The sequence below is a fragment of the Rhinoderma darwinii genome, chromosome 3 (assembly GCF_050947455.1).
Source record: "Rhinoderma darwinii isolate aRhiDar2 chromosome 3, aRhiDar2.hap1, whole genome shotgun sequence".
Lineage (NCBI taxonomy): Eukaryota > Metazoa > Chordata > Amphibia > Anura > Rhinodermatidae > Rhinoderma > Rhinoderma darwinii.
The window spans coordinates 362397861-362419495 of NC_134689.1; the positions used below are offsets into that span (position 1 = coordinate 362397861).

The 21635-nt window shown below is 41.6% G+C and overlaps 21 non-coding genes across 21 annotated transcripts; all 21 read left to right on the plus strand.

Annotated features, from left to right (window-relative positions):
- Window positions 1–4047: 4047 nt before the first annotated feature.
- TRNAI-UAU (transfer RNA isoleucine (anticodon UAU)) lies at window positions 4048–4140 on the plus strand. Its single transcript is given in 2 exon segments — window positions 4048–4085; window positions 4105–4140. It is a non-coding gene; the product is annotated as a tRNA-Ile (tRNA).
- A 1102-nt stretch (window positions 4141–5242) lies between these two features.
- TRNAR-CCU (transfer RNA arginine (anticodon CCU)) lies at window positions 5243–5315 on the plus strand. Its single transcript has one exon. It is a non-coding gene; the product is annotated as a tRNA-Arg (tRNA).
- A 279-nt stretch (window positions 5316–5594) lies between these two features.
- TRNAI-UAU (transfer RNA isoleucine (anticodon UAU)) lies at window positions 5595–5687 on the plus strand. The gene is given in 2 exon segments: window positions 5595–5632; window positions 5652–5687. It is a non-coding gene; the product is annotated as a tRNA-Ile (tRNA).
- A 1454-nt stretch (window positions 5688–7141) lies between these two features.
- On the plus strand, window positions 7142–7234 carry TRNAI-UAU (transfer RNA isoleucine (anticodon UAU)). Its single transcript is given in 2 exon segments — window positions 7142–7179; window positions 7199–7234. It is a non-coding gene; the product is annotated as a tRNA-Ile (tRNA).
- A 1103-nt stretch (window positions 7235–8337) lies between these two features.
- On the plus strand, window positions 8338–8410 carry TRNAR-CCU (transfer RNA arginine (anticodon CCU)). Its single transcript has one exon. It is a non-coding gene; the product is annotated as a tRNA-Arg (tRNA).
- Window positions 8411–8689: 279 nt separating this feature from the next.
- TRNAI-UAU (transfer RNA isoleucine (anticodon UAU)) lies at window positions 8690–8782 on the plus strand. The gene is given in 2 exon segments: window positions 8690–8727; window positions 8747–8782. It is a non-coding gene; the product is annotated as a tRNA-Ile (tRNA).
- Window positions 8783–10236: 1454 nt separating this feature from the next.
- On the plus strand, window positions 10237–10329 carry TRNAI-UAU (transfer RNA isoleucine (anticodon UAU)). Its single transcript is given in 2 exon segments — window positions 10237–10274; window positions 10294–10329. It is a non-coding gene; the product is annotated as a tRNA-Ile (tRNA).
- A 1103-nt stretch (window positions 10330–11432) lies between these two features.
- Window positions 11433–11505, plus strand: TRNAR-CCU (transfer RNA arginine (anticodon CCU)). Its single transcript has one exon. It is a non-coding gene; the product is annotated as a tRNA-Arg (tRNA).
- A 279-nt stretch (window positions 11506–11784) lies between these two features.
- On the plus strand, window positions 11785–11877 carry TRNAI-UAU (transfer RNA isoleucine (anticodon UAU)). Its single transcript is given in 2 exon segments — window positions 11785–11822; window positions 11842–11877. It is a non-coding gene; the product is annotated as a tRNA-Ile (tRNA).
- Window positions 11878–12980: 1103 nt separating this feature from the next.
- TRNAR-CCU (transfer RNA arginine (anticodon CCU)) lies at window positions 12981–13053 on the plus strand. The gene has a single exon. It is a non-coding gene; the product is annotated as a tRNA-Arg (tRNA).
- Window positions 13054–13332: 279 nt separating this feature from the next.
- Window positions 13333–13425, plus strand: TRNAI-UAU (transfer RNA isoleucine (anticodon UAU)). Its single transcript is given in 2 exon segments — window positions 13333–13370; window positions 13390–13425. It is a non-coding gene; the product is annotated as a tRNA-Ile (tRNA).
- A 1103-nt stretch (window positions 13426–14528) lies between these two features.
- On the plus strand, window positions 14529–14601 carry TRNAR-CCU (transfer RNA arginine (anticodon CCU)). Its single transcript has one exon. It is a non-coding gene; the product is annotated as a tRNA-Arg (tRNA).
- A 279-nt stretch (window positions 14602–14880) lies between these two features.
- Window positions 14881–14973, plus strand: TRNAI-UAU (transfer RNA isoleucine (anticodon UAU)). Its single transcript is given in 2 exon segments — window positions 14881–14918; window positions 14938–14973. It is a non-coding gene; the product is annotated as a tRNA-Ile (tRNA).
- A 1103-nt stretch (window positions 14974–16076) lies between these two features.
- TRNAR-CCU (transfer RNA arginine (anticodon CCU)) lies at window positions 16077–16149 on the plus strand. The gene has a single exon. It is a non-coding gene; the product is annotated as a tRNA-Arg (tRNA).
- A 279-nt stretch (window positions 16150–16428) lies between these two features.
- Window positions 16429–16521, plus strand: TRNAI-UAU (transfer RNA isoleucine (anticodon UAU)). Its single transcript is given in 2 exon segments — window positions 16429–16466; window positions 16486–16521. It is a non-coding gene; the product is annotated as a tRNA-Ile (tRNA).
- Window positions 16522–17624: 1103 nt separating this feature from the next.
- On the plus strand, window positions 17625–17697 carry TRNAR-CCU (transfer RNA arginine (anticodon CCU)). The gene has a single exon. It is a non-coding gene; the product is annotated as a tRNA-Arg (tRNA).
- A 279-nt stretch (window positions 17698–17976) lies between these two features.
- TRNAI-UAU (transfer RNA isoleucine (anticodon UAU)) lies at window positions 17977–18069 on the plus strand. The gene is given in 2 exon segments: window positions 17977–18014; window positions 18034–18069. It is a non-coding gene; the product is annotated as a tRNA-Ile (tRNA).
- A 1103-nt stretch (window positions 18070–19172) lies between these two features.
- Window positions 19173–19245, plus strand: TRNAR-CCU (transfer RNA arginine (anticodon CCU)). Its single transcript has one exon. It is a non-coding gene; the product is annotated as a tRNA-Arg (tRNA).
- A 279-nt stretch (window positions 19246–19524) lies between these two features.
- Window positions 19525–19617, plus strand: TRNAI-UAU (transfer RNA isoleucine (anticodon UAU)). The gene is given in 2 exon segments: window positions 19525–19562; window positions 19582–19617. It is a non-coding gene; the product is annotated as a tRNA-Ile (tRNA).
- A 1103-nt stretch (window positions 19618–20720) lies between these two features.
- TRNAR-CCU (transfer RNA arginine (anticodon CCU)) lies at window positions 20721–20793 on the plus strand. The gene has a single exon. It is a non-coding gene; the product is annotated as a tRNA-Arg (tRNA).
- Window positions 20794–21072: 279 nt separating this feature from the next.
- TRNAI-UAU (transfer RNA isoleucine (anticodon UAU)) lies at window positions 21073–21165 on the plus strand. Its single transcript is given in 2 exon segments — window positions 21073–21110; window positions 21130–21165. It is a non-coding gene; the product is annotated as a tRNA-Ile (tRNA).
- Window positions 21166–21635: the final 470 nt, after the last annotated feature.

The window sequence follows — 21635 nt, forward strand, 5'->3', positions numbered from 1 at the left end:
CCACATGTGGGATATTTCTCTAAACTGCAGAATCTGGGCAATACGTATTAAGTTGCGTTTCTCTGATAAATCATTTTGTGTTATTAAAAAAATGGTATAAAAAGAGTAAATTTCACCTCTACTTTGCTCTAAATTTCTGTGAAACACCTAAAGGGTTCATAAACTTTCTAAATGCTGTTGTGAATACTTTGAGGGGTCTAGTTTCTAAAATGGGGTGTTTGATAGGGGTTTCTAATATATGGGCCCCTCAAAGCAACTTCTGAAATGAACTGGAACCTAAAAAAATAAATAAATGAGGCAATACTTCGCTTCTTACATTATACTGATAATGAGCCGTGCCCACCCCGAGATTACCCCAGTTTTGACCGTTTGTATAAACGGAGACCCCTATTAGACCGTTCCAGTGCCCGGTTTTCCCAAGCATACACCCCCGAGAAGTGTTTTTCTATTGATGAGTCCCTGGTACATTTTAAAGGGAGGGTTCAATTCCGCCAGTACCTGCCAGGTAAGAGGGCAAGGTATGGCGTGAAGATGTATAAGCTGTGCGAGAGTGCATCAGGGTATACCTACAGGTTTAGGATATATGAAGGAAAGGCCACCCGCAAACCAGACTGCATCCTGGACTACAATAGGTACATGGGAGGGATGGATTTGTCAAATCAAGTCCTGAAGCCCTACAGCGCCATGCGGTGTGGTATAAGAAGCTGGCCGGGCACATCATACAGATGGCTTTGTACAATGCGTACGTGCTACGTCGATGTGCAGGCCAGAGGGGAACTTTCCTGGAATTTCAAGATCTAATCTTTAGGGACCAGGAAGGGGGGGCACCCAGTACTTCTGGAAGCGAGGCCACACGCATCGTACCAGGGCAACACTTTCCAGGAGAAGTTCCCCAAACCGGTGGAAAGGGAAAGAGTCAAAAGAGGTGCAGAGTCTGCTATAAGAGCGGGATAAGGAAGAACACAATATACCAATGTGACACGTGTCCCGAAAAACCAGGGCTCTGTATAAAAGATTGTTTTAAAATGTATCATACATCCCTTGATTTTTAATTTACCCTGATGCACTCCGCACAGCTTACCCCCCTCATCTTTCCCTTCTGAGCCCTGCCGTATGCCCAGGCAGCTGATAACAGCCACATGTAGGGTATTGCCGTACCCAGGAGAACCCACATTACAATTTAAGGGGTGTATATCTCCGGTGGCGCATGCTGGGCACACTATATTGGACACTGAAATGGCATATATATATATAAAATTGCAAATCTCACACTGCACCATCTGCTGCGCATTATCTTTTACACAGTACCTGTGGGGTCAAAATGCTTACTACACCTCTAGATGAATGTCTTAAGGGGTGTAGTTTTTAAAATGGGGTCACTTCTCGGGGGTTTCAACTGTACTGATACCTCAGGGGCTTCTGCATACATGACTTAGCACCAGAAAAGCTCCAGTAGGCCAAATGGTGGTCCTTCCCTTCTAAGCCCTGCCGTGTGCCCAGGCAGCTGATAACAGCCACATGTAGGGTATTGCCGTACCCAGGAGAACCCACATTACAATTTAAGGGGTGTATATCTCCGGTGGCGCATGCTGGGCACAATATATCGGACACTTACATGCCATATATATATATAAAATTGCAAATCTCACTCTGCACCATCTGCTGCGCATTATCTTTTACACAGTACCTGTGGGGTCAAAATGCTTACTACACCTCTAGATGAATGTCTTAAGGGGTGTAGTTTTTAAAATGGGGTCACTTCTCGAGGGTTTCAACTGTACTGGTACCTCAGGGGCTTCTGCATACATGACTTAGCACCAGAAAAGCTCCAGTAGGCCAAATGGTGGTCCTTTTCTTCTGAGCCCTCCCATGGGCCCAAACGGCAGTTTATCACCACAAATGGGGTATTGCCGCACTAAGGACAAATTGGGCAACAAAATGGGGTATGTTGTTCCTTGTGAAAATAAGAAATTTTGATCAAAAATGACATCTTATTGGAAAAAATATCATTTTTTTCATTTCACAGCCCAATTCAAATAGGTGCTGTGAAAAAACTGTGCAGTCAAAATGATAACAAAAACCATAAATGAATTCCTTGAGGGGTGTAGTTTCCAAAATGGGGTCACTTCTGGTGGGTTTCCATTGCTTTGATACCTCTGGGGCTCTGCAAATGCGACATGGCACCCGAAAACCAATCCAGCAAAATCTGGACTCCAACAAACACATAGCGTTCCTTTCCTTCTGAGCCCTCCCATGGGCCCAAACGGCAGTTTATCACCACAAATGGGGTATTGCCGCACTAAGGACAAATTGGGCAACAAAATGGGGTATGTTGTTCCCTGTGAAAATAAGAAATTTTGATCAAAAATGACATCTTATTGGAAAAAATATCATTTTTTTCATTTCACAGCCCAATTCAAATAGGTGCTGTGAAAAAACTGTGCGGTCAAAATGATAACAAAAACCATAAATGAATTCCTTGAGGGGTGTAGTTTCCAAAATGGGGTCACTTCTGGTGGGTTTCCATTGCTTTGATACCTCTGGGGCTCTGCAAATGCGACATGGCACCCGAAAACCAATCCAGCAAAATCTGGACTCCAACAAACACATAGCGTTCCTTTCCTTCTGAGCCCTCCCATGGGCCCAAACGGCAGTTTATCACCACAAATGGGGTATTGCCGCACTAAGGACAAATTGGGCAACAAAATGGGGTATGTTGTTCCTTGTGAAAATAAGAAATTTTGATCAAAAATGACATCTTATTGGAAAAAATATCATTTTTTTCATTTCACAGCCCAATTCAAATACGTGCTGTGAAAAAACTGTGCAGTCAAAATGATAACAAAAACCATAAATGAATTCCTTGAGGGGTGTAATTTCCAAAATGGGGTCACTTATGGTGGGTTTCCATTGTTTTGATACCTCAACACCTCTTCAAACCTGGCATGCTGCCTAAAATATATTCTAATAAAAAAGAGGCCTCAAAATGCACTAGGTGCTTCTTTGCTTCTAGGGCTTGTGTTTTATTCCACGAGCGCAGTAGGGCCACATGTGAGACATTTCTAAAAACTGCAGAATCTGGACAATACATATTTAGTAGTATTTCTCTGGTAAAACCTTCTCTGTTACTAAAAAAAAATTGAATAAAATTGAAATTCAGCAGAAAAAATGAAATTTGCAAATTTCATTTCCACTTTGCTTTAATTCCTGTGAAATGCCTGAAGGGTTAAAAAACTTTCTATATGCTGTTTTAAATACTTTGAGGGGTCTAGTTTTTAAAATGGGGTGTTTTATGGGGGTTTCTAATACATAGGCCCCTCAAATCCACTTCAGAACTGAACTGGCACCTTCAAAAAAAGGCTTTTGAAATTTTCTTAAGAATTTGAGAAATTGCTGTTTATGTTCTAAGCCTTGTAATGTCCAAGAAAAATAAAATAATGTTCAAAAAACGATGCCAATCTAAAGTAGACATATGGGAAATGTGAACTAGTAACTATTTTGGGTGGTATAACCGTCTGTTTTTCAAGCAGATACATTTAAATTCTGAAAAATGCTATTTTTTGTAAATTTTGTCTAAATTTTGCAATTTTTCACAAATAAAGACTGAATATATCGACCAAATTTTACCACAAACATGAAGCCCAATGTGTCACGAGAAAACAATCTCAGAATCGCTTGGATAGGTTTAAGCATTCCGACGTTATTACCACATAAAGTGAAATATGTCAGATTTGAGAAATGGGCTCTGAGCCTTAAGGCCCAAACTAGGCTGCGTCCTTAAGGGGTTAAAGTTAAGCTGTTGCTGTTTTAGTTCCTGATTAAAAGTGCTCAACTGGCTTCATCCACTGGACTGATGCTTCTTTATATATTAATCAGAGAGAAGTAAATGACTTATTACTCACAGTATCTTGACTGACCGCTATCTTAAACGCTGTCGTGTTTTTGAAAATTGATGGAAAACAGACACGCTTGAGGAATCACTTCATCCCGCGGTGCAATCGGTCAGCACACGGTGGAAAACGGACACGCGTGCAGACATCAGTAAGAGCTCCAGTGGCGCAATCGGTCAGCGCACGGTACTTATAAAGCAGTAACTGTTGAGCAATGCCGAGGTTGTGAGTTCGAGCCTCACCTGGAGCACTCCTTTCTTGCCTTCTTGTGCTTTATTTAGACCTCCAGTGGAATAGCAAACTTACTCATGGCCCATGATCTATAAACATAATTGAAGGGGATACATGGAAGAGGTATACCGTTTTTAAGGGTGAGTCCCATCTGTGGTGTTTGCCTTTTCTCTTTCTTAAATAAAAGCCATTGGCATGTTTTAGTTCCAGATTAAAAGTGCTCAACTTGCTTCTTTACTGGATACTTGTCCCAATACATATTAAGAGGTATTTTAAAGGTTTTGGCCCTCCAATAAGCTTTCCTTCATCTTTATTAGCAGAGTCCTGTAAGTGTGTGATCATATTGAAAAGACAAGGGACCCTCTTTCCCTTGTCTACAAAAAGCAAGCACGTGGTTAAGATTTTGTCAGATCTAGAAAGCAAACGGTAGAACACAAACCATTCTCGATCACTCAGTCACAAGTGAATGTTTGATTGCTTTGGAAAAACAACCACTTATAGAAAAAGTCAAGTCCCAGTTGCCTAATGGATAAGGCACTGGCCTCCTAAGCCAGGGATTGTGGCTTTAACGCCCATCTGTATTGTTTGCCTTTCCTCTGTCTCAAAGTAAAGCCATTGGCATGTTATGGTTCCAGATTATAAGTGCTCTTCTGGCTTCTTCACTGGGTACTTGTCTCTGCTTCTGAGCCGGCTCCATCACTGTTACGTACTGTTATGTGACAATGCGCTAATCCCTTGGCAGCAGCAACATAATTGTATGTGAGATTTCACCAAGGGTTTAAAGTAAAGCCATTAGCATGTTTTAGTTCAAGATTAAAAGTGCTCGACTAGGTTCTTCACTGGATACTTGTCCCAATACATATTAAGAGGTATTCAGTTTTTAAAGGGTTTTGTCACTCCATTAAGATTTCCTTCATCTGCATTAGAAATGTCCTGTTAGTGTGCAATTAGAACGACAATACAAGGGAACCTAGTCTTTTCTTAAAAAATCAAGCATGCGGTTAAGATTTTATCCGATTTGGAAAGCAAACGGTACAACACAAACCTTTCTCGCTCACTCATCACATGTGAATGTTTGCTTGCTTTGGAAAGAAAAAACCACGGCGCAGAGCAAGTTTACAGCCCCAGTGGCCTAATGGATAAGGCACTGGCCTCCTAGGCCAGGGATTGTGGGTTCAAGTCCCATCTGGGGTGATTACCTTTCATCTTTCTTAAAGTTAAGCTGTTGCTGTTTTAGTTCCTGATTAAAAGTGCTCAACTGGCTTCATCCACTGGACTGATGCTTCTTTATATATTAATCAGAGAGAAGTAAATGACTTATTACTCACAGTATCTTGACTGACCGCTATCTTAAACGCTGTCGTGTTTTTGAAAATTGATGGAAAACAGACACGCTTGAGGAATCACTTCATCCCGCGGTGCAATCGGTCAGCACACGGTGGAAAACGGACACGCGTGCAGACATCAGTAAGAGCTCCAGTGGCGCAATCGGTCAGCGCACGGTACTTATAAAGCAGTAACTGTTGAGCAATGCCGAGGTTGTGAGTTCGAGCCTCACCTGGAGCACTCCTTTCTTGCCTTCTTGTGCTTTATTTAGACCTCCAGTGGAATAGCAAACTTACTCATGGCCCATGATCTATAAACATAATTGAAGGGGATACATGGAAGAGGTATACCGTTTTTAAGGGTGAGTCCCATCTGTGGTGTTTGCCTTTTCTCTTTCTTAAATAAAAGCCATTGGCATGTTTTAGTTCCAGATTAAAAGTGCTCAACTTGCTTCTTTACTGGATACTTGTCCCAATACATATTAAGAGGTATTTTAAAGGTTTTGGCCCTCCAATAAGCTTTCCTTCATCTTTATTAGCAGAGTCCTGTAAGTGTGTGATCATATTGAAAAGACAAGGGACCCTCTTTCCCTTGTCTACAAAAAGCAAGCACGTGGTTAAGATTTTGTCAGATCTAGAAAGCAAACGGTAGAACACAAACCATTCTCGATCACTCAGTCACAAGTGAATGTTTGATTGCTTTGGAAAAACAACCACTTATAGAAAAAGTCAAGTCCCAGTTGCCTAATGGATAAGGCACTGGCCTCCTAAGCCAGGGATTGTGGCTTTAACGCCCATCTGTATTGTTTGCCTTTCCTCTGTCTCAAAGTAAAGCCATTGGCATGTTATGGTTCCAGATTATAAGTGCTCTTCTGGCTTCTTCACTGGGTACTTGTCTCTGCTTCTGAGCCGGCTCCATCACTGTTACGTACTGTTATGTGACAATGCGCTAATCCCTTGGCAGCAGCAACATAATTGTATGTGAGATGTCACCAAGGGTTTAAAGTAAAGCCATTAGCATGTTTTAGTTCAAGATTAAAAGTGCTCGACTAGGTTCTTCACTGGATACTTGTCCCAATACATATTAAGAGGTATTCAGTTTTTAAAGGGTTTTGTCACTCCATTAAGATTTCCATCATCTGCATTAGAAATGTCCTGTTAGTGTGCAATTAGAACGACAATACAAGGGAACCTAGTCTTTTCTTAAAAAAACAAGCATGCGGTTAAGATTTTATCCGATTTGGAAAGCAAACGGTACAACACAAACCTTTCTCGCTCACTCATCACATGTGAATGTTTGCTTGCTTTGGAAAGAAAAAACCACGGCACAGAGCAAGTTTACAGCCCCAGTGGCCTAATGGATAAGGCACTGGCCTCCTAAGCCAGGGATTGTGGGCCCAAGTCCCATCTGGGGTGTTTACCTTTCTTCTTTCTTAAAGTTAAGCTGTTGCTGTTTTAGTTCCTGATTAAAAGTGCTCAACTGGCTTCATCCACTGGACTGATGCTTCTTTATATATTAATAAGAGAGAAGTAAATGACTTATTACTCACAGTATCTTGACTGACCGCTATCTTAAACGCTGTCGTGTTTTTGAAAATTGATGGAAAACAGACACGCTTGAGGAATCACTTCATCCCGCGGTGCAATCGGTCAGCACACGGTGGAAAACGGACACGCGTGCAGACATCAGTAAGAGCTCCAGTGGCGCAATCGGTCAGCGCACGGTACTTATAAAGCAGTAACTGTTGAGCAATGCCGAGGTTGTGAGTTCGAGCCTCACCTGGAGCACTCCTTTCATGCCTTCTTGTGCTTTATTTAGACCTCCAGTGGAATAGCAAACTTACTCATGGCCCATGATCTATAAACATAATTGAAGGGGATACATGGAAGAGGTATACCGTTTTTAAGGGTGAGTCCCATCTGTGGTGTTTGCCTTTTCTCTTTCTTAAATAAAAGCCATTGGCATGTTTTAGTTCCAGATTAAAAGTGCTCAACTTGCTTCTTTACTGGATACTTGTCCCAATATATATTAAGAGGTATTTTTAAAGGTTTTGGCCCTCCAATAAGCTTTCCTTCATCTTTATTAGCAGAGTCCTGTAAGTGTGTGATCATAATGAAAAGACAAGGGACCCTCTTTCCCTTGTCTACAAAAAGCATGCACGTGGTTAAGATTTTGTCAGATCTAGAAAGCAAACGGTAGAACACAAACCATTCTCGATCACTCAGTCACAAGTGAATGTTTGATTGCTTTGGAAAAACAACCACTTATAGAAAAAGTCAAGTCCCAGTTGCCTAATGGATAAGGCACTGGCCTCCTAAGCCAGGGATTGTGGCTTTAACGCCCATCTGTATTGTTTGCCTTTCCTCTGTCTCAAAGTAAAGCCATTGGCATGTTATGGTTCCAGATTATAAGTGCTCTTCTGGCTTCTTCACTGGGTACTTGTCCCAGCTTCTGAGCCGGCTCCATCACTGTTACGTACTGTTATGTGACGATGCGCTAATCCCTTGGCAGCAGCAACATAATTGTATGTGAGATGTCACCAAGGGTTTAAAGTAAAGCCATTAGCATGTTTTAGTTCAAGATTAAAAGTGCTCGACTAGGTTCTTCACTGGATACTTGTCCCAATACATATTAAGAGGTATTCAGTTTTTAAAGGGTTTTGTCACTCCATTAAGATTTCCTTCATCTGCATTAGAAATGTCCTGTTAGTGTGCAATTAGAACGACAATACAAGGGAACCTAGTCTTTTCTTAAAAAATCAAGCATGCGGTTAAGATTTTATCCGATTTGGAAAGCAAACGGTACAACACAAACCTTTCTCGCTCACTCATCACATGTGAATGTTTGCTTGCTTTGGAAAGAAAAAACCACAGCGCAGAGCAAGTTTACAGCCCCAGTGGCCTAATGGATAAGGCACTGGCCTCCTAGGCCAGGGATTGTGGGTTCAAGTCCCATCTGGGGTGTTTACCTTTCATCTTTCTTAAAGTTAAGCTGTTGCTGTTTTAGTTCCTGATTAAAAGTGCTCAACTGGCTTCATCCACTGGACTGATGCTTCTTTATATATTAATCAGAGAGAAGTAAATGACTTATTACTCACAGTATCTTGACTGACCGCTATCTTAAACGCTGTCGTGTTTTTGAAAATTGATGGAAAACAGACACGCTTGAGGAATCACTTCATCCCGCGGTGCAATCGGTCAGCACACGGTGGAAAACGGACACGCGTGCAGACATCAGTAAGAGCTCCAGTGGCGCAATCGGTCAGCGCACGGTACTTATAAAGCAGTAACTGTTGAGCAATGCCGAGGTTGTGAGTTCGAGCCTCACCTGGAGCACTCCTTTCTTGCCTTCTTGTGCTTTATTTAGACCTCCAGTGGAATAGCAAACTTACTCATGGCCCATGATCTATAAACATAATTGAAGGGGATACATGGAAGAGGTATACCGTTTTTAAGGGTGAGTCCCATCTGTGGTGTTTGCCTTTTCTCTTTCTTAAATAAAAGCCATTGGCATGTTTTAGTTCCAGATTAAAAGTGCTCAACTTGCTTCTTTACTGGATACTTGTCCCAATACATATTAAGAGGTATTTTAAAGGTTTTGGCCCTCCAATAAGCTTTCCTTCATCTTTATTAGCAGAGTCCTGTAAGTGTGTGATCATATTGAAAAGACAAGGGACCCTCTTTCCCTTGTCTACAAAAAGCAAGCACGTGGTTAAGATTTTGTCAGATCTAGAAAGCAAACGGTAGAACACAAACCATTCTCGATCACTCAGTCACAAGTGAATGTTTGATTGCTTTGGAAAAACAACCACTTATAGAAAAAGTCAAGTCCCAGTTGCCTAATGGATAAGGCACTGGCCTCCTAAGCCAGGGATTGTGGCTTTAACGCCCATCTGTATTGTTTGCCTTTCCTCTGTCTCAAAGTAAAGCCATTGGCATGTTATGGTTCCAGATTATAAGTGCTCTTCTGGCTTCTTCACTGGGTACTTGTCTCAGCTTCTGAGCCGGCTCCATCACTGTTACGTACTGTTATGTGACAATGCGCTAATCCCTTGGCAGCAGCAACATAATTGTATGTGAGATGTCACCAAGGGTTTAAAGTAAAGCCATTAGCATGTTTTAGTTCAAGATTAAAAGTGCTCGACTAGGTTCTTCACTGGATACTTGTCCCAATACATATTAAGAGGTATTCAGTTTTTAAAGGGTTTTGTCACTCCATTAAGATTTCCATCATCTGCATTAGAAATGTCCTGTTAGTGTGCAATTAGAACGACAATACAAGGGAACCTAGTCTTTTCTTAAAAAAACAAGCATGCGGTTAAGATTTTATCCGATTTGGAAAGCAAACGGTACAACACAAACCTTTCTCGCTCACTCATCACATGTGAATGTTTGCTTGCTTTGGAAAGAAAAAACCACGGCACAGAGCAAGTTTACAGCCCCAGTGGCCTAATGGATAAGGCACTGGCCTCCTAAGCCAGGGATTGTGGGCCCAAGTCCCATCTGGGGTGTTTACCTTTCTTCTTTCTTAAAGTTAAGCTGTTGCTGTTTTAGTTCCTGATTAAAAGTGCTCAACTGGCTTCATCCACTGGACTGATGCTTCTTTATATATTAATAAGAGAGAAGTAAATGACTTATTACTCACAGTATCTTGACTGACCGCTATCTTAAACGCTGTCGTGTTTTTGAAAATTGATGGAAAACAGACACGCTTGAGGAATCACTTCATCCCGCGGTGCAATCGGTCAGCACACGGTGGAAAACGGACACACGTGCAGACATCAGTAAGAGCTCCAGTGGCGCAATCGGTCAGCGCACGGTACTTATAAAGCAGTTACTGTTGAGCAATGCCGAGGTTGTGAGTTCGAGCCTCACCTGGAGCACTCCTTTCTTGCCTTCTTGTGCTTTATTTAGACCTCCAGTGGAATAGCAAACTTACTCATGGCCCATGATCTATAAACATAATTGAAGGGGATACATGGAAGAGGTATACCGTTTTTAAGGGTGAGTCCCATCTGTGGTGTTTGCCTTTTCTCTTTCTTAAATAAAAGCCATTGGCATGTTTTAGTTCCAGATTAAAAGTGCTCAACTTGCTTCTTTACTGGATACTTGTCCCAATATATATTAAGAGGTATTTTTAAAGGTTTTGGCCCTCCAATAAGCTTTCCTTCATCTTTATTAGCAGAGTCCTGTAAGTGTGTGATCATAATGAAAAGACAAGGGACCCTCTTTCCCTTGTCTACAAAAAGCATGCACGTGGTTAAGATTTTGTCAGATCTAGAAAGCAAACGGTAGAACACAAACCATTCTCGATCACTCAGTCACAAGTGAATGTTTGATTGCTTTGGAAAAACAACCACTTATAGAAAAAGTCAAGTCCCAGTTGCCTAATGGATAAGGCACTGGCCTCCTAAGCCAGGGATTGTGGCTTTAACGCCCATCTGTATTGTTTGCCTTTCCTCTGTCTCAAAGTAAAGCCATTGGCATGTTATGGTTCCAGATTATAAGTGCTCTTCTGGCTTCTTCACTGGGTACTTGTCCCAGCTTCTGAGCCGGCTCCATCACTGTTACGTACTGTTATGTGACGATGCGCTAATCCCTTGGCAGCAGCAACATAATTGTATGTGAGATGTCACCAAGGGTTTAAAGTAAAGCCATTAGCATGTTTTAGTTCAAGATTAAAAGTGCTCGACTAGGTTCTTCACTGGATACTTGTCCCAATACATATTAAGAGGTATTCAGTTTTTAAAGGGTTTTGTCACTCCATTAAGATTTCCTTCATCTGCATTAGAAATGTCCTGTTAGTGTGCAATTAGAACGACAATACAAGGGAACCTAGTCTTTTCTTAAAAAATCAAGCATGCGGTTAAGATTTTATCCGATTTGGAAAGCAAACGGTACAACACAAACCTTTCTCGCTCACTCATCACATGTGAATGTTTGCTTGCTTTGGAAAGAAAAAACCACGGCGCAGAGAAAGTTTACAGCCCCAGTGGCCTAATGGATAAGGCACTGGCCTCCTAGGCCAGGGATTGTGGGTTCAAGTCCCATCTGGGGTGTTTACCTTTCATCTTTCTTAAAGTTAAGCTGTTGCTGTTTTAGTTCCTGATTAAAAGTGCTCAACTGGCTTCATCCACTGGACTGATGCTTCTTTATATATTAATCAGAGAGAAGTAAATGACTTATTACTCACAGTATCTTGACTGACCGCTATCTTAAACGCTGTCGTGTTTTTGAAAATTGATGGAAAACAGACACGCTTGAGGAATCACTTCATCCCGCGGTGCAATCGGTCAGCACACGGTGGAAAACGGACACGCGTGCAGACATCAGTAAGAGCTCCAGTGGCGCAATTGGTCAGCGCACGGTACTTATAAAGCAGTAACTGTTGAGCAATGCCGAGGTTGTGAGTTCGAGCCTCACCTGGAGCACTCCTTTCTTGCCTTCTTGTGCTTTATTTAGACCTCCAGTGGAATAGCAAACTTACTCATGGCCCATGATCTATAAACATAATTGAAGGGGATACATGGAAGAGGTATACCGTTTTTAAGGGTGAGTCCCATCTGTGGTGTTTGCCTTTTCTCTTTCTTAAATAAAAGCCATTGGCATGTTTTAGTTCCAGATTAAAAGTGCTCAACTTGCTTCTTTACTGGATACTTGTCCCAATATATATTAAGAGGTATTTTTAAAGGTTTTGGCCCTCCAATAAGCTTTCCTTCATCTTTATTAGCAGAGTCCTGTAAGTGTGTGATCATAATGAAAAGACAAGGGACCCTCTTTCCCTTGTCTACAAAAAGCAAGCACGTGGTTAAGATTTTGTCAGATCTAGAAAGCAAACGGTAGAACACAAACCATTCTCGATCACTCAGTCACAAGTGAATGTTTGAGTGCTTTGGAAAAACAACCACTTATAGAAAAAGTCAAGTCCCAGTTGCCTAATGGATAAGGCACTGGCCTCCTAAGCCAGGGATTGTGGCTTTAACGCCCATCTGTATTGTTTGCCTTTCCTCTGTCTCAAAGTAAAGCCATTGGCATGTTATGGTTCCAGATTATAAGTGCTCTTCTGGCTTCTTCACTGGGTACTTGTCCCAGCTTCTGAGCCGGCTCCATCACTGTTACGTACTGTTATGTGACGATGCGCTAATCCCTTGGCAGCAGCAACATAATTGTATGTGAGATGTCACCAAGGGTTTAAAGTAAAGCCATTAGCATGTTTTAGTTCAAGATTAAAAGTGCTCGACTAGGTTCTTCACTGGATACTTGTCCCAATACATATTAAGAGGTATTCAGTTTTTAAAGGGTTTTGTCACTCCATTAAGATTTCCTTCATCTGCATTAGAAATGTCCTGTTAGTGTGCAATTAGAACGACAATACAAGGGAACCTAGTCTTTTCTTAAAAAAACAAACATGCGGTTAAGATTTTATCCGATTTGGAAAGCAAACGGTACAACACAAACCTTTCTCGCTCACTCATCACATGTGAATGTTTGCTTGCTTTGGAAAGAAAAAACCACGGCGCAGAGCAAGTTTACAGCCCCAGTGGCCTAATGGATAAGGCACTGGCCTCCTAGGCCAGGGATTGTGGGTTCAAGTCCCATCTGGGGTGTTTACCTTTCATCTTTCTTAAAGTTAAGCTGTTGCTGTTTTAGTTCCTGATTAAAAGTGCTCAACTGGCTTCATCCACTGGACTGATGCTTCTTTATATATTAATAAGAGAGAAGTAAATGACTTATTACTCACAGTATCTTGACTGACCGCTATCTTAAACGCTGTCGTGTTTTTGAAAATTGATGGAAAACAGACACGCTTGAGGAATCACTTCATCCCGCGGTGCAATCGGTCAGCACACGGTGGAAAACGGACACGCGTGCAGACATCAGTAAGAGCTCCAGTGGCGCAATCGGTCAGCGCACGGTACTTATAAAGCAGTAACTGTTGAGCAATGCCGAGGTTGTGAGTTCGAGCCTCACCTGGAGCACTCCTTTCTTGCCTTCTTGTGCTTTATTTAGACCTCCAGTGGAATAGCAAACTTACTCATGGCCCATGATCTATAAACATAATTGAAGGGGATACATGGAAGAGGTATACCGTTTTTAAGGGTGAGTCCCATCTGTGGTGTTTGCCTTTTCTATTTCTTAAATAAAAGCCATTGGCATGTTTTAGTTCCAGATTAAAAGTGCTCAACTTGCTTCTTTACTGGATACTTGTCCCAATATATATTAAGAGGTATTTTTAAAGGTTTTGGCCCTCCAATAAGCTTTCCTTCATCTTTATTAGCAGAGTCCTGTAAGTGTGTGATCATAATGAAAAGACAAGGGACACTCTTTCCCTTGTCTACAAAAAGCAAGCACGTGGTTAAGATTTTGTCAGATCTAGAAAGCAAACGGTAGAACACAAACCATTCTCGATCACTCAGTCACAAGTGAATGTTTGATTGCTTTGGAAAAACAACCACTTATAGAAAAAGTCAAGTCCCAGTTGCCTAATGGATAAGGCACTGGCCTCCTAAGCCAGGGATTGTGGCTTTAACGCCCATCTGTATTGTTTGCCTTTCCTCTGTCTCAAAGTAAAGCCATTGGCATGTTATGGTTCCAGATTATAAGTGCTCTTCTGGCATCTTCACTGGGTACTTGTCCCAGCTTCTGGGCCGGCTCCATCACTGTTACGTACTGTTATGTGACGATGTGCTAATCCCTTGGCAGCAGCAACATAACTGTATATGAGATTTCGCCAAGGGTTTAAAGTAAAGCCATTAGCATGTTTTAATTCAAGATTAAAAGTGCTCGACTAGGTTCTTCACTGGATACTTGTCCCAATACATATTAAGAGGTATTCAGTTTTTAAAGGGTTTTGTCACTCCATTAAGATTTCCTTCATCTGCATTAGAAATGTCCTGTTAGTGTGCAATTAGAACGACAATACAAGGGAACCTAGTCTTTTCTTAAAAAAACAAGCATGCGGTTAAGATTTTATCCGATTTGGAAAGCAAATGGTACAACACAAACCTTTCTCGCTCACTCATCACATGTGAATGTTTGCTTGCTTTGGAAAGAAAAAACCACGGCGCAGCGCAAATTTACAGCCCCAGTGGCCTAATGGATAAGGCACTGGCCTCCTAAGCCAGGGATTGTGGGTTCAAGTCCCATCTGGGGTGTTTACCTTTCATCTTTCTTAAAGGTAAGCTGTTGCTGTTTTAGTTCCTGATTAAAAGTGCTCAACTGGCATCATCCACTGGACTGATGCTTCTTTATATATTAATAAGAGAGAAGTAAATGACTTATTACTCACAGTATCTTGACTGACCGCTATCTTAAACGCTGTCGTGTTTTTGAAAATTGATGGAAAACAGACACGCTTGAGGAATCACTTCATCCCGCGGTGCAATCGGTCAGCACACGGTGGAAAACGGACACGCGTGCAGACGTCAAAAAGAGCTCCAGTGGCGCAATCGGTCAGTTCACGGTACTTATAAAGCAGTAACTGTTGAGCAATGCCGAGGTTGTGAGTTCGAGCCTCACCTGGAGCACTCCTTTCTTGCCTTCTTGTGCTTTATTTAGACCTGCAGTGGAATAGCAAACTTACTCATGGCCCATGATCTATAAACATAATTGAAGGGGATACATGGAAGAGGTATACCGTTTTTAAGGGTGAGTCCCATCTGTGGTGTTTGCCTTTTCTCTTTCTTAAATAAAAGCCATTGGCATGTTTTAGTTCCAGATTAAAAGTGCTCAACTTGCTTCTTTACTGGATACTTGTCCCAATATATATTAAGAGGTATTTTTAAAGGTTTTGGCCCTCCAATAAGCTTTCCTTCATCTTTATTAGCAGAGTCCTGTAAGTGTGTGATCATAATGAAAAGACAAGGGACCCTCTTTCCCTTGTCTACAAAAAGCAAGCACGTGGTTAAGATTTTGTCAGATCTAGAAAGCAAACGGTAGAACACAAACCATTCTCGATCACTCAGTCACAAGTGAATGTTTGATTGCTTTGGAAAAACAACCACTTATAGAAAAAGTCAAGTCCCAGTTGCCTAATGGATAAGGCACTGGCCTCCTAAGCCAGGGATTGTGGCTTTAACGCCCATCTGTATTGTTTGCCTTTCCTCTGTCTCAAAGTAAAGCCATTGGCATGTTATGGTTCCAGATTATAAGTGCTCTTCTGGCTTCTTCACTGGGTACTTGTCCCAGCTTCTGAGCCGGCTCCATCACTGTTACGTACTGTTATGTGACGATGCGCTAATCCCTTGGCAGCAGCAACATAATTGTATGTGAGATGTCACCAAGGGTTTAAAGTAAAGCCATTAGCATGTTTTAGTTCAAGATTAAAAGTGCTCGACTAGGTTCTTCACTGGATACTTGTCCCAATACATATTAAGAGGTATTCAGTTTTTAAAGGGTTTTGTCACTCCATTAAGATTTCCTTCATCTGCATTAGAAATGTCCTGTTAGTGTGCAATTAGAACGACAATACAAGGGAACCTAGTCTTTTCTTAAAAAAACAAGCATGCGGTTAAGATTTTATCCGATTTGGAAAGCAAACGGTACAACACAAACCTTTCTCGCTCACTCATCACATGTGAATGTTTGCTTGCTTTGGAAAGAAAAAACCACGGCGCAGAGCAAATTTACAGCCCCAGTGGCCTAATGGATAAGGCACTGGCCTCCTAAGCCAGGGATTGTGGGTTCAAGTCCCATCTGGGGTGTTTACCTTTCATCTTTCTTAAAGTTAACCTGTTGCTGTTTTAGTTCCTGATTAAAAGTGCTCAACTGGCTTCATCCACTGGACTGATGCTTCTTTATATATTAATAAGAGAGAAGTAAATGACTTATTACTCACAGTATCTTGACTGACCGCTATCTTAAACGCTGTCGTGTTTTTGAAAATTGATGGAAAACAGACACGCTTGAGGAATCACTTCATCCCGCGGTGCAATCGGTCAGCACACGGTGGAAAACGGACACGCGTGCAGACATCTAAAAGAGCTCCAGTGGCGCAATCGGTCAGTTCACGGTACTTATAAAGCAGTAACTGTTGAGCAATGCCGAGGTTGTGAGTTCGAGCCTCACCTGGAGCACTCCTTTCTTGCCTTCTTGTGCTTTATTTAGACCTGCAGTGGAATAGCAAACTTACTCATGGCCCATGATCTATAAACATAATTGAAGGGGATACATGGAAGAGGTATACCGTTTTTAAGGGTGAGTCCCATCTGTGGTGTTTGCCTTTTCTCTTTCTTAAATAAAAGCCATTGGCATGTTTTAGTTCCAGATTAAAAGTGCTCAACTTGCTTCTTTACTGGATACTTGTCCCAATATATATTAAGAGGTATTTTTAAAGGTTTTGGCCCTCCAATAAGCTTTCCTTCATCTTTATTAGCAGAGTCCTGTAAGTGTGTGATCATAATGAAAAGACAAGGGACCCTCTTTCCCTTGTCTACAAAAAGCAAGCACGTGGTTAAGATTTTGTCAGATCTAGAAAGCAAACGGTAGAACACAAACCATTCTCGATCACTCAGTCACAAGTGAATGTTTGATTGCTTTGAAAAAACAACCACTTATAGAAAAGGTCAAGCCCCAGTTGCCTAATGGATAAGGCACTGGCCTCCTAAGCCAGGGATTGTGGCTTTAACGCCCATCTGTATTGTTTGCCTTTCCTCTGTCTCAAAGTAAAGCCATTGGCATGTTATGGTTCCAGATTATAAGTGCTCTTCTGGCATCTTCACTGGGTACTTGTCCCAGCTTCTGGGCCGGCTCCATCACTGTTACGTACTGTTATGTGACGATGCGCTAATCCCTTGGCAGCAGCAACATAACTGTATATGAGATGTCGCCAAGGGTTTAAAGTAAAGCCATTAGCATGTTTTAATTCAAGATTAAAAGTGCTCGACTAGGTTCTTCACTGGATACTTGTCCCAATACATATTAAGAGGTATTCAGTTTTTAAAGGGTTTTGTCACTCCGTTAAGATTTCCTTCATCTGCATTAGAAATGTCCTGTTAGTGTGCAATTAGAACGACAATACAAGGGAACCTAGTCTTTTCTTAAAAAAACAAGCATGCGGTTAAGATTTTATCCGATTTGGAAAGCAAACGGTACAACACAAACCTTTCTCGCTCACTCATCACATGTGAATGTTTGCTTGCTTTGGAAAGAAAAAACCACGGCGCAGAGCAAATTTACAGCCCCAGTGGCCTAATGGATAAGGCACTGGCCTCCTAAGCCAGGGATTGTGGGTTCAAGTCCCATCTGGGGTGTTTACCTTTCATCTTTCTTAAAGTTAAGCTGTTGCTGTTTTAGTTCCTGATTAAAAGTGCTCAACTGGCTTCATCCACTGGACTGATGCTTCTTTATATATTAATAAGAGAGAAGTAAATGACTTATTACTCACAGTATCTTGACTGACCGCTATCTTAAACGCTGTCGTGTTTTTGAAAATTGATGGAAAACAGACACGCTTGAGGAATCACTTCATCCCGCGGTGCAATCGGTCAGCACACGGTGGAAAACGGACACGCGTGCAGACATTAGTAAGAGCTCCAGTGGCGCAATCGGTCAGCGCACGGTACTTATAAAGCAGTAACTGTTGAGCAATGCCGAGGTTGTGAGTTCGAGCCTCACCTGGAGCACTCCTTTCTTGCCTTCTTGTGCTTTATTTAGACCTCCAGTGGAATAGCAAACTTACTCATGGCCCATGATCTATAAACATAATTGAAGGGGATACATGGAAGAGGTATACCGTTTTAAAGGGTGAGTCCCATCTGTGGTGTTTGCCTTTTCTATTTCTTAAATAAAAGCCATTGGCATGTTTTAGTTCCAGATTAAAAGTGCTCAACTTGCTTCTTTACTGGATACTTGTCCCAATATATATTAAGAGGTATTTTTAAAGGTTTTGGCCCTCCAATAAGCTTTCCTTCATCTTTATTAGCAGAGTCCTGTAAGTGTGTGATCATAATGAAAAGACAAGGGACCCTCTTTCCCTTGTCTACAAAAAGCAAGCACGTGGTTAAGATTTTGTCAGATCTAGAAAGCAAACGGTAGAACACAAACCATTCTCGATCACTCAGTCACAAGTGAATGTTTGATTGCTTTGAAAAAACAACCACTTATAGAAAAAGTCAAGCCCCAGTTGCCTAATGGATAAGGCACTGGCCTCCTAAGCCAGGGATTGTGGCTTTAACGCCCATCTGTATTGTTTGCCTTTCCTCTGTCTCAAAGTAAAGCCATTGGCATGTTATGGTTCCAGATTATAAGTGCTCTTCTGGCTTCTTCACTGGGTACTTGTCCCAGCTTCTGAGCCGGCTCCATCACTGTTACGTACTGTTATGTGACAATGCGCTAATCCCTTGGCAGCAGCAACATAATTGTATGTGAGATGTCACCAAGGGTTTAAAGTAAAGCCATTAGCATGTTTTAGTTCAAGATTAAAAGTGCTCGACTAGGTTCTTCACTGGATACTTGTCCCAATACATATTAAGAGGTATTCAGTTTTTAAAGGGTTTTGTCACTCCATTAAGATTTCCTTCATCTGCATTAGAAATGTCCTGTTAGTGTGCAATTAGAACCACAATACAAGGGAACCTAGTCTTTTCTTAAAAAATCAAGCATGCGGTTAAGATTTTATCCGATTTGGAAAGCAAACGGTACAACACAAACCTTTCTCGCTCACTCATCACATGTGAATGTTTGCTTGCTTTGGAAAGAAAAAACCACGGCGCAGAGCAAGTTTACAGCCCCAGTGGCCTAATGGATAAGGCACTGGCCTCCTAGGCCAGGGATTGTGGGTTCAAGTCCCATCTGGGGTGTTTACCTTTCATCTTTCTTGAAGTTAAGCTGTTGCTGTTTTAGTTCCTGATTAAAAGTGCTCAACTGGCTTCATCCACTGGACTGATGCTTCTTTATATATTAATAAGAGAGAAGTAAATGACTTATTACTCACAGTATCTTGACTGACCGCTATCTTAAACGCTGTCGTGTTTTTGAAAATTGATGGAAAACAGACACGCTTGAGGAATCACTTCATCCCGCGGTGCAATCGGTCAGCACACGGTGGAAAACGGACACGCGTGCAGACATCAGTAAGAGCTCCAGTGGCGCAATCGGTCAGCGCACGGTACTTATAAAGCAGTAACTGTTGAGCAATGCCGAGGTTGTGAGTTCGAGCCTCACCTGGAGCACTCCTTTCTTGCCTTCTTGTGCTTTATTTAGACCTCCAGTGGAATAGCAAACTTACTCATGGCCCATGATCTATAAACATAATTGAAGGGGATACATGGAAGAGGTATACCGTTTTTAAGGGTGAGTCCCATCTGTGGTGTTTGCCTTTTCTATTTCTTAAATAAAAGCCATTGGCATGTTTTAGTTCCAGATTAAAAGTGCTCAACTTGCTTCTTTACTGGATACTTGTCCCAATATATATTAAGAGGTATTTTTAAAGGTTTTGGCCCTCCAATAAGCTTTCCTTCATCTTTATTAGCAGAGTCCTGTAAGTGTGTGATCATAATGAAAAGACAAGGGACCCTCTTTCCCTTGTCTACAAAAAGCAAGCACGTGGTTAAGATTTTGTCAGATCTAGAAAGCAAACGGTAGAACACAAACCATTCTCGATCACTCAGTCACAAGTGAATGTTTGATTGCTTTGGAAAAACAACCACTTATAGAAAAAGTCAAGCCCCAGTTGCCTAATGGATAAGGCACTGGCCTCCTAAGCCAGGGATTGTGGCTTTAACGCCCATCTGTATTGTTTGCCTTTCCTCTGTCTCAAAGTAAAGCCATTGGCATGTTATGGTTCCAGATTATAAGTGCTCTTCTGGCTTCTTCACTGGGTACTTGTCCCAGCTTCTGAGCCGGCTCCATCACTGTTACGTACTGTTATGTGACGATGCGCTAATCCCTTGGCAGCAGCAACATAATTGTATGTGAGATGTCACCAAGGGTTTAAAGTAAAGCCATTAGCATGTTTTAGTTCAAGATTAAAAGTGCTCGACTAGGTTCTTCACTGGATACTTGTCCCAATACATATTAAGAGGTATTCAGTTTTTAAAGGGTTTTGTCACTCCATTAAGATTTCCTTCATCTGCATTAGAAATGTCCTGTTAGTGTGCAATTAGAACGACAATACAAGGGAACCTAGTCTTTTCTTAAAAAAACAAGCATGCGGTTAAGATTTTATCCGATTTGGAAAGCAAACGGTACAACACAAACCTTTCTCGCTCACTCATCACATGTGAATGTTTGCTTGCTTTGGAAAGAAAAAACCACGGCGCAGAGCAAATTTACAGCCCCAGTGGCCTAATGGATAAGGCACTGGCCTCCTAAGCCAGGGATTGTGGGTTCAAGTCCCATCTGGGGTGTTTACCTTTCATCTTTCTTAAAGTTAAGCTGTTGCTGTTTTAGTTCCTGATTAAAAGTGCTCAACTGGCTTCATCCACTGGACTGATGCTTCTTTATATATTAATAAGAGAGAAGTAAATGACTTATTACTCACAGTATTTTGACTGACCGCTATCTTAAACGCTGTCGTGTTTTTGAAAATTGATGGAAAACAGACACGCTTGAGGAATCACTTCATCCCGCGGTGCAATCGGTCAGCACACGGTGGAAAACTGACACGCGTGCAGACTTCAGTAAGAGCTCCAGTGGCGCAATCGGTCAGTTCACGGTACTTATAAAGCAGTAACTGTTGAGCAATGCCGAGGTTGTGAGTTCGAGCCTCACCTGGAGCACTCCTTTCTTGCCTTCTTGTGCTTTATTTAGACCTCCAGTGGAATAGCAAACTTACTCATGGCCCATGATCTATAAACATAATTGAAGGGGATACATGGAAGAGGTATACCGTTTTTAAGGGTGAGTCCCATCTGTGGTGTTTGCCTTTTCTCTTTCTTAAATAAAAGCCATTGGCATGTTTTAGTTCCAGATTAAAAGTGCTCAACTTGCTTCTTTACTGGATACTTGTCCCAATATATATTAAGAGGTATTTTTAAAGGTTTTGGCCCTCCAATAAGCTTTCCTTCATCTTTATTAGCAGAGTCCTGTAAGTGTGTGATCATAATGAAAAGACAAGGGACCCTCTTTCCCTTGTCTACAAAAAGCAAGCACGTGGTTAAGATTTTGTCAGATCTAGAAAGCAAACGGTAGAACACAAACCATTCTCGATCACTCAGTCACAAGTGAATGTTTGATTGCTTTGGAAAAA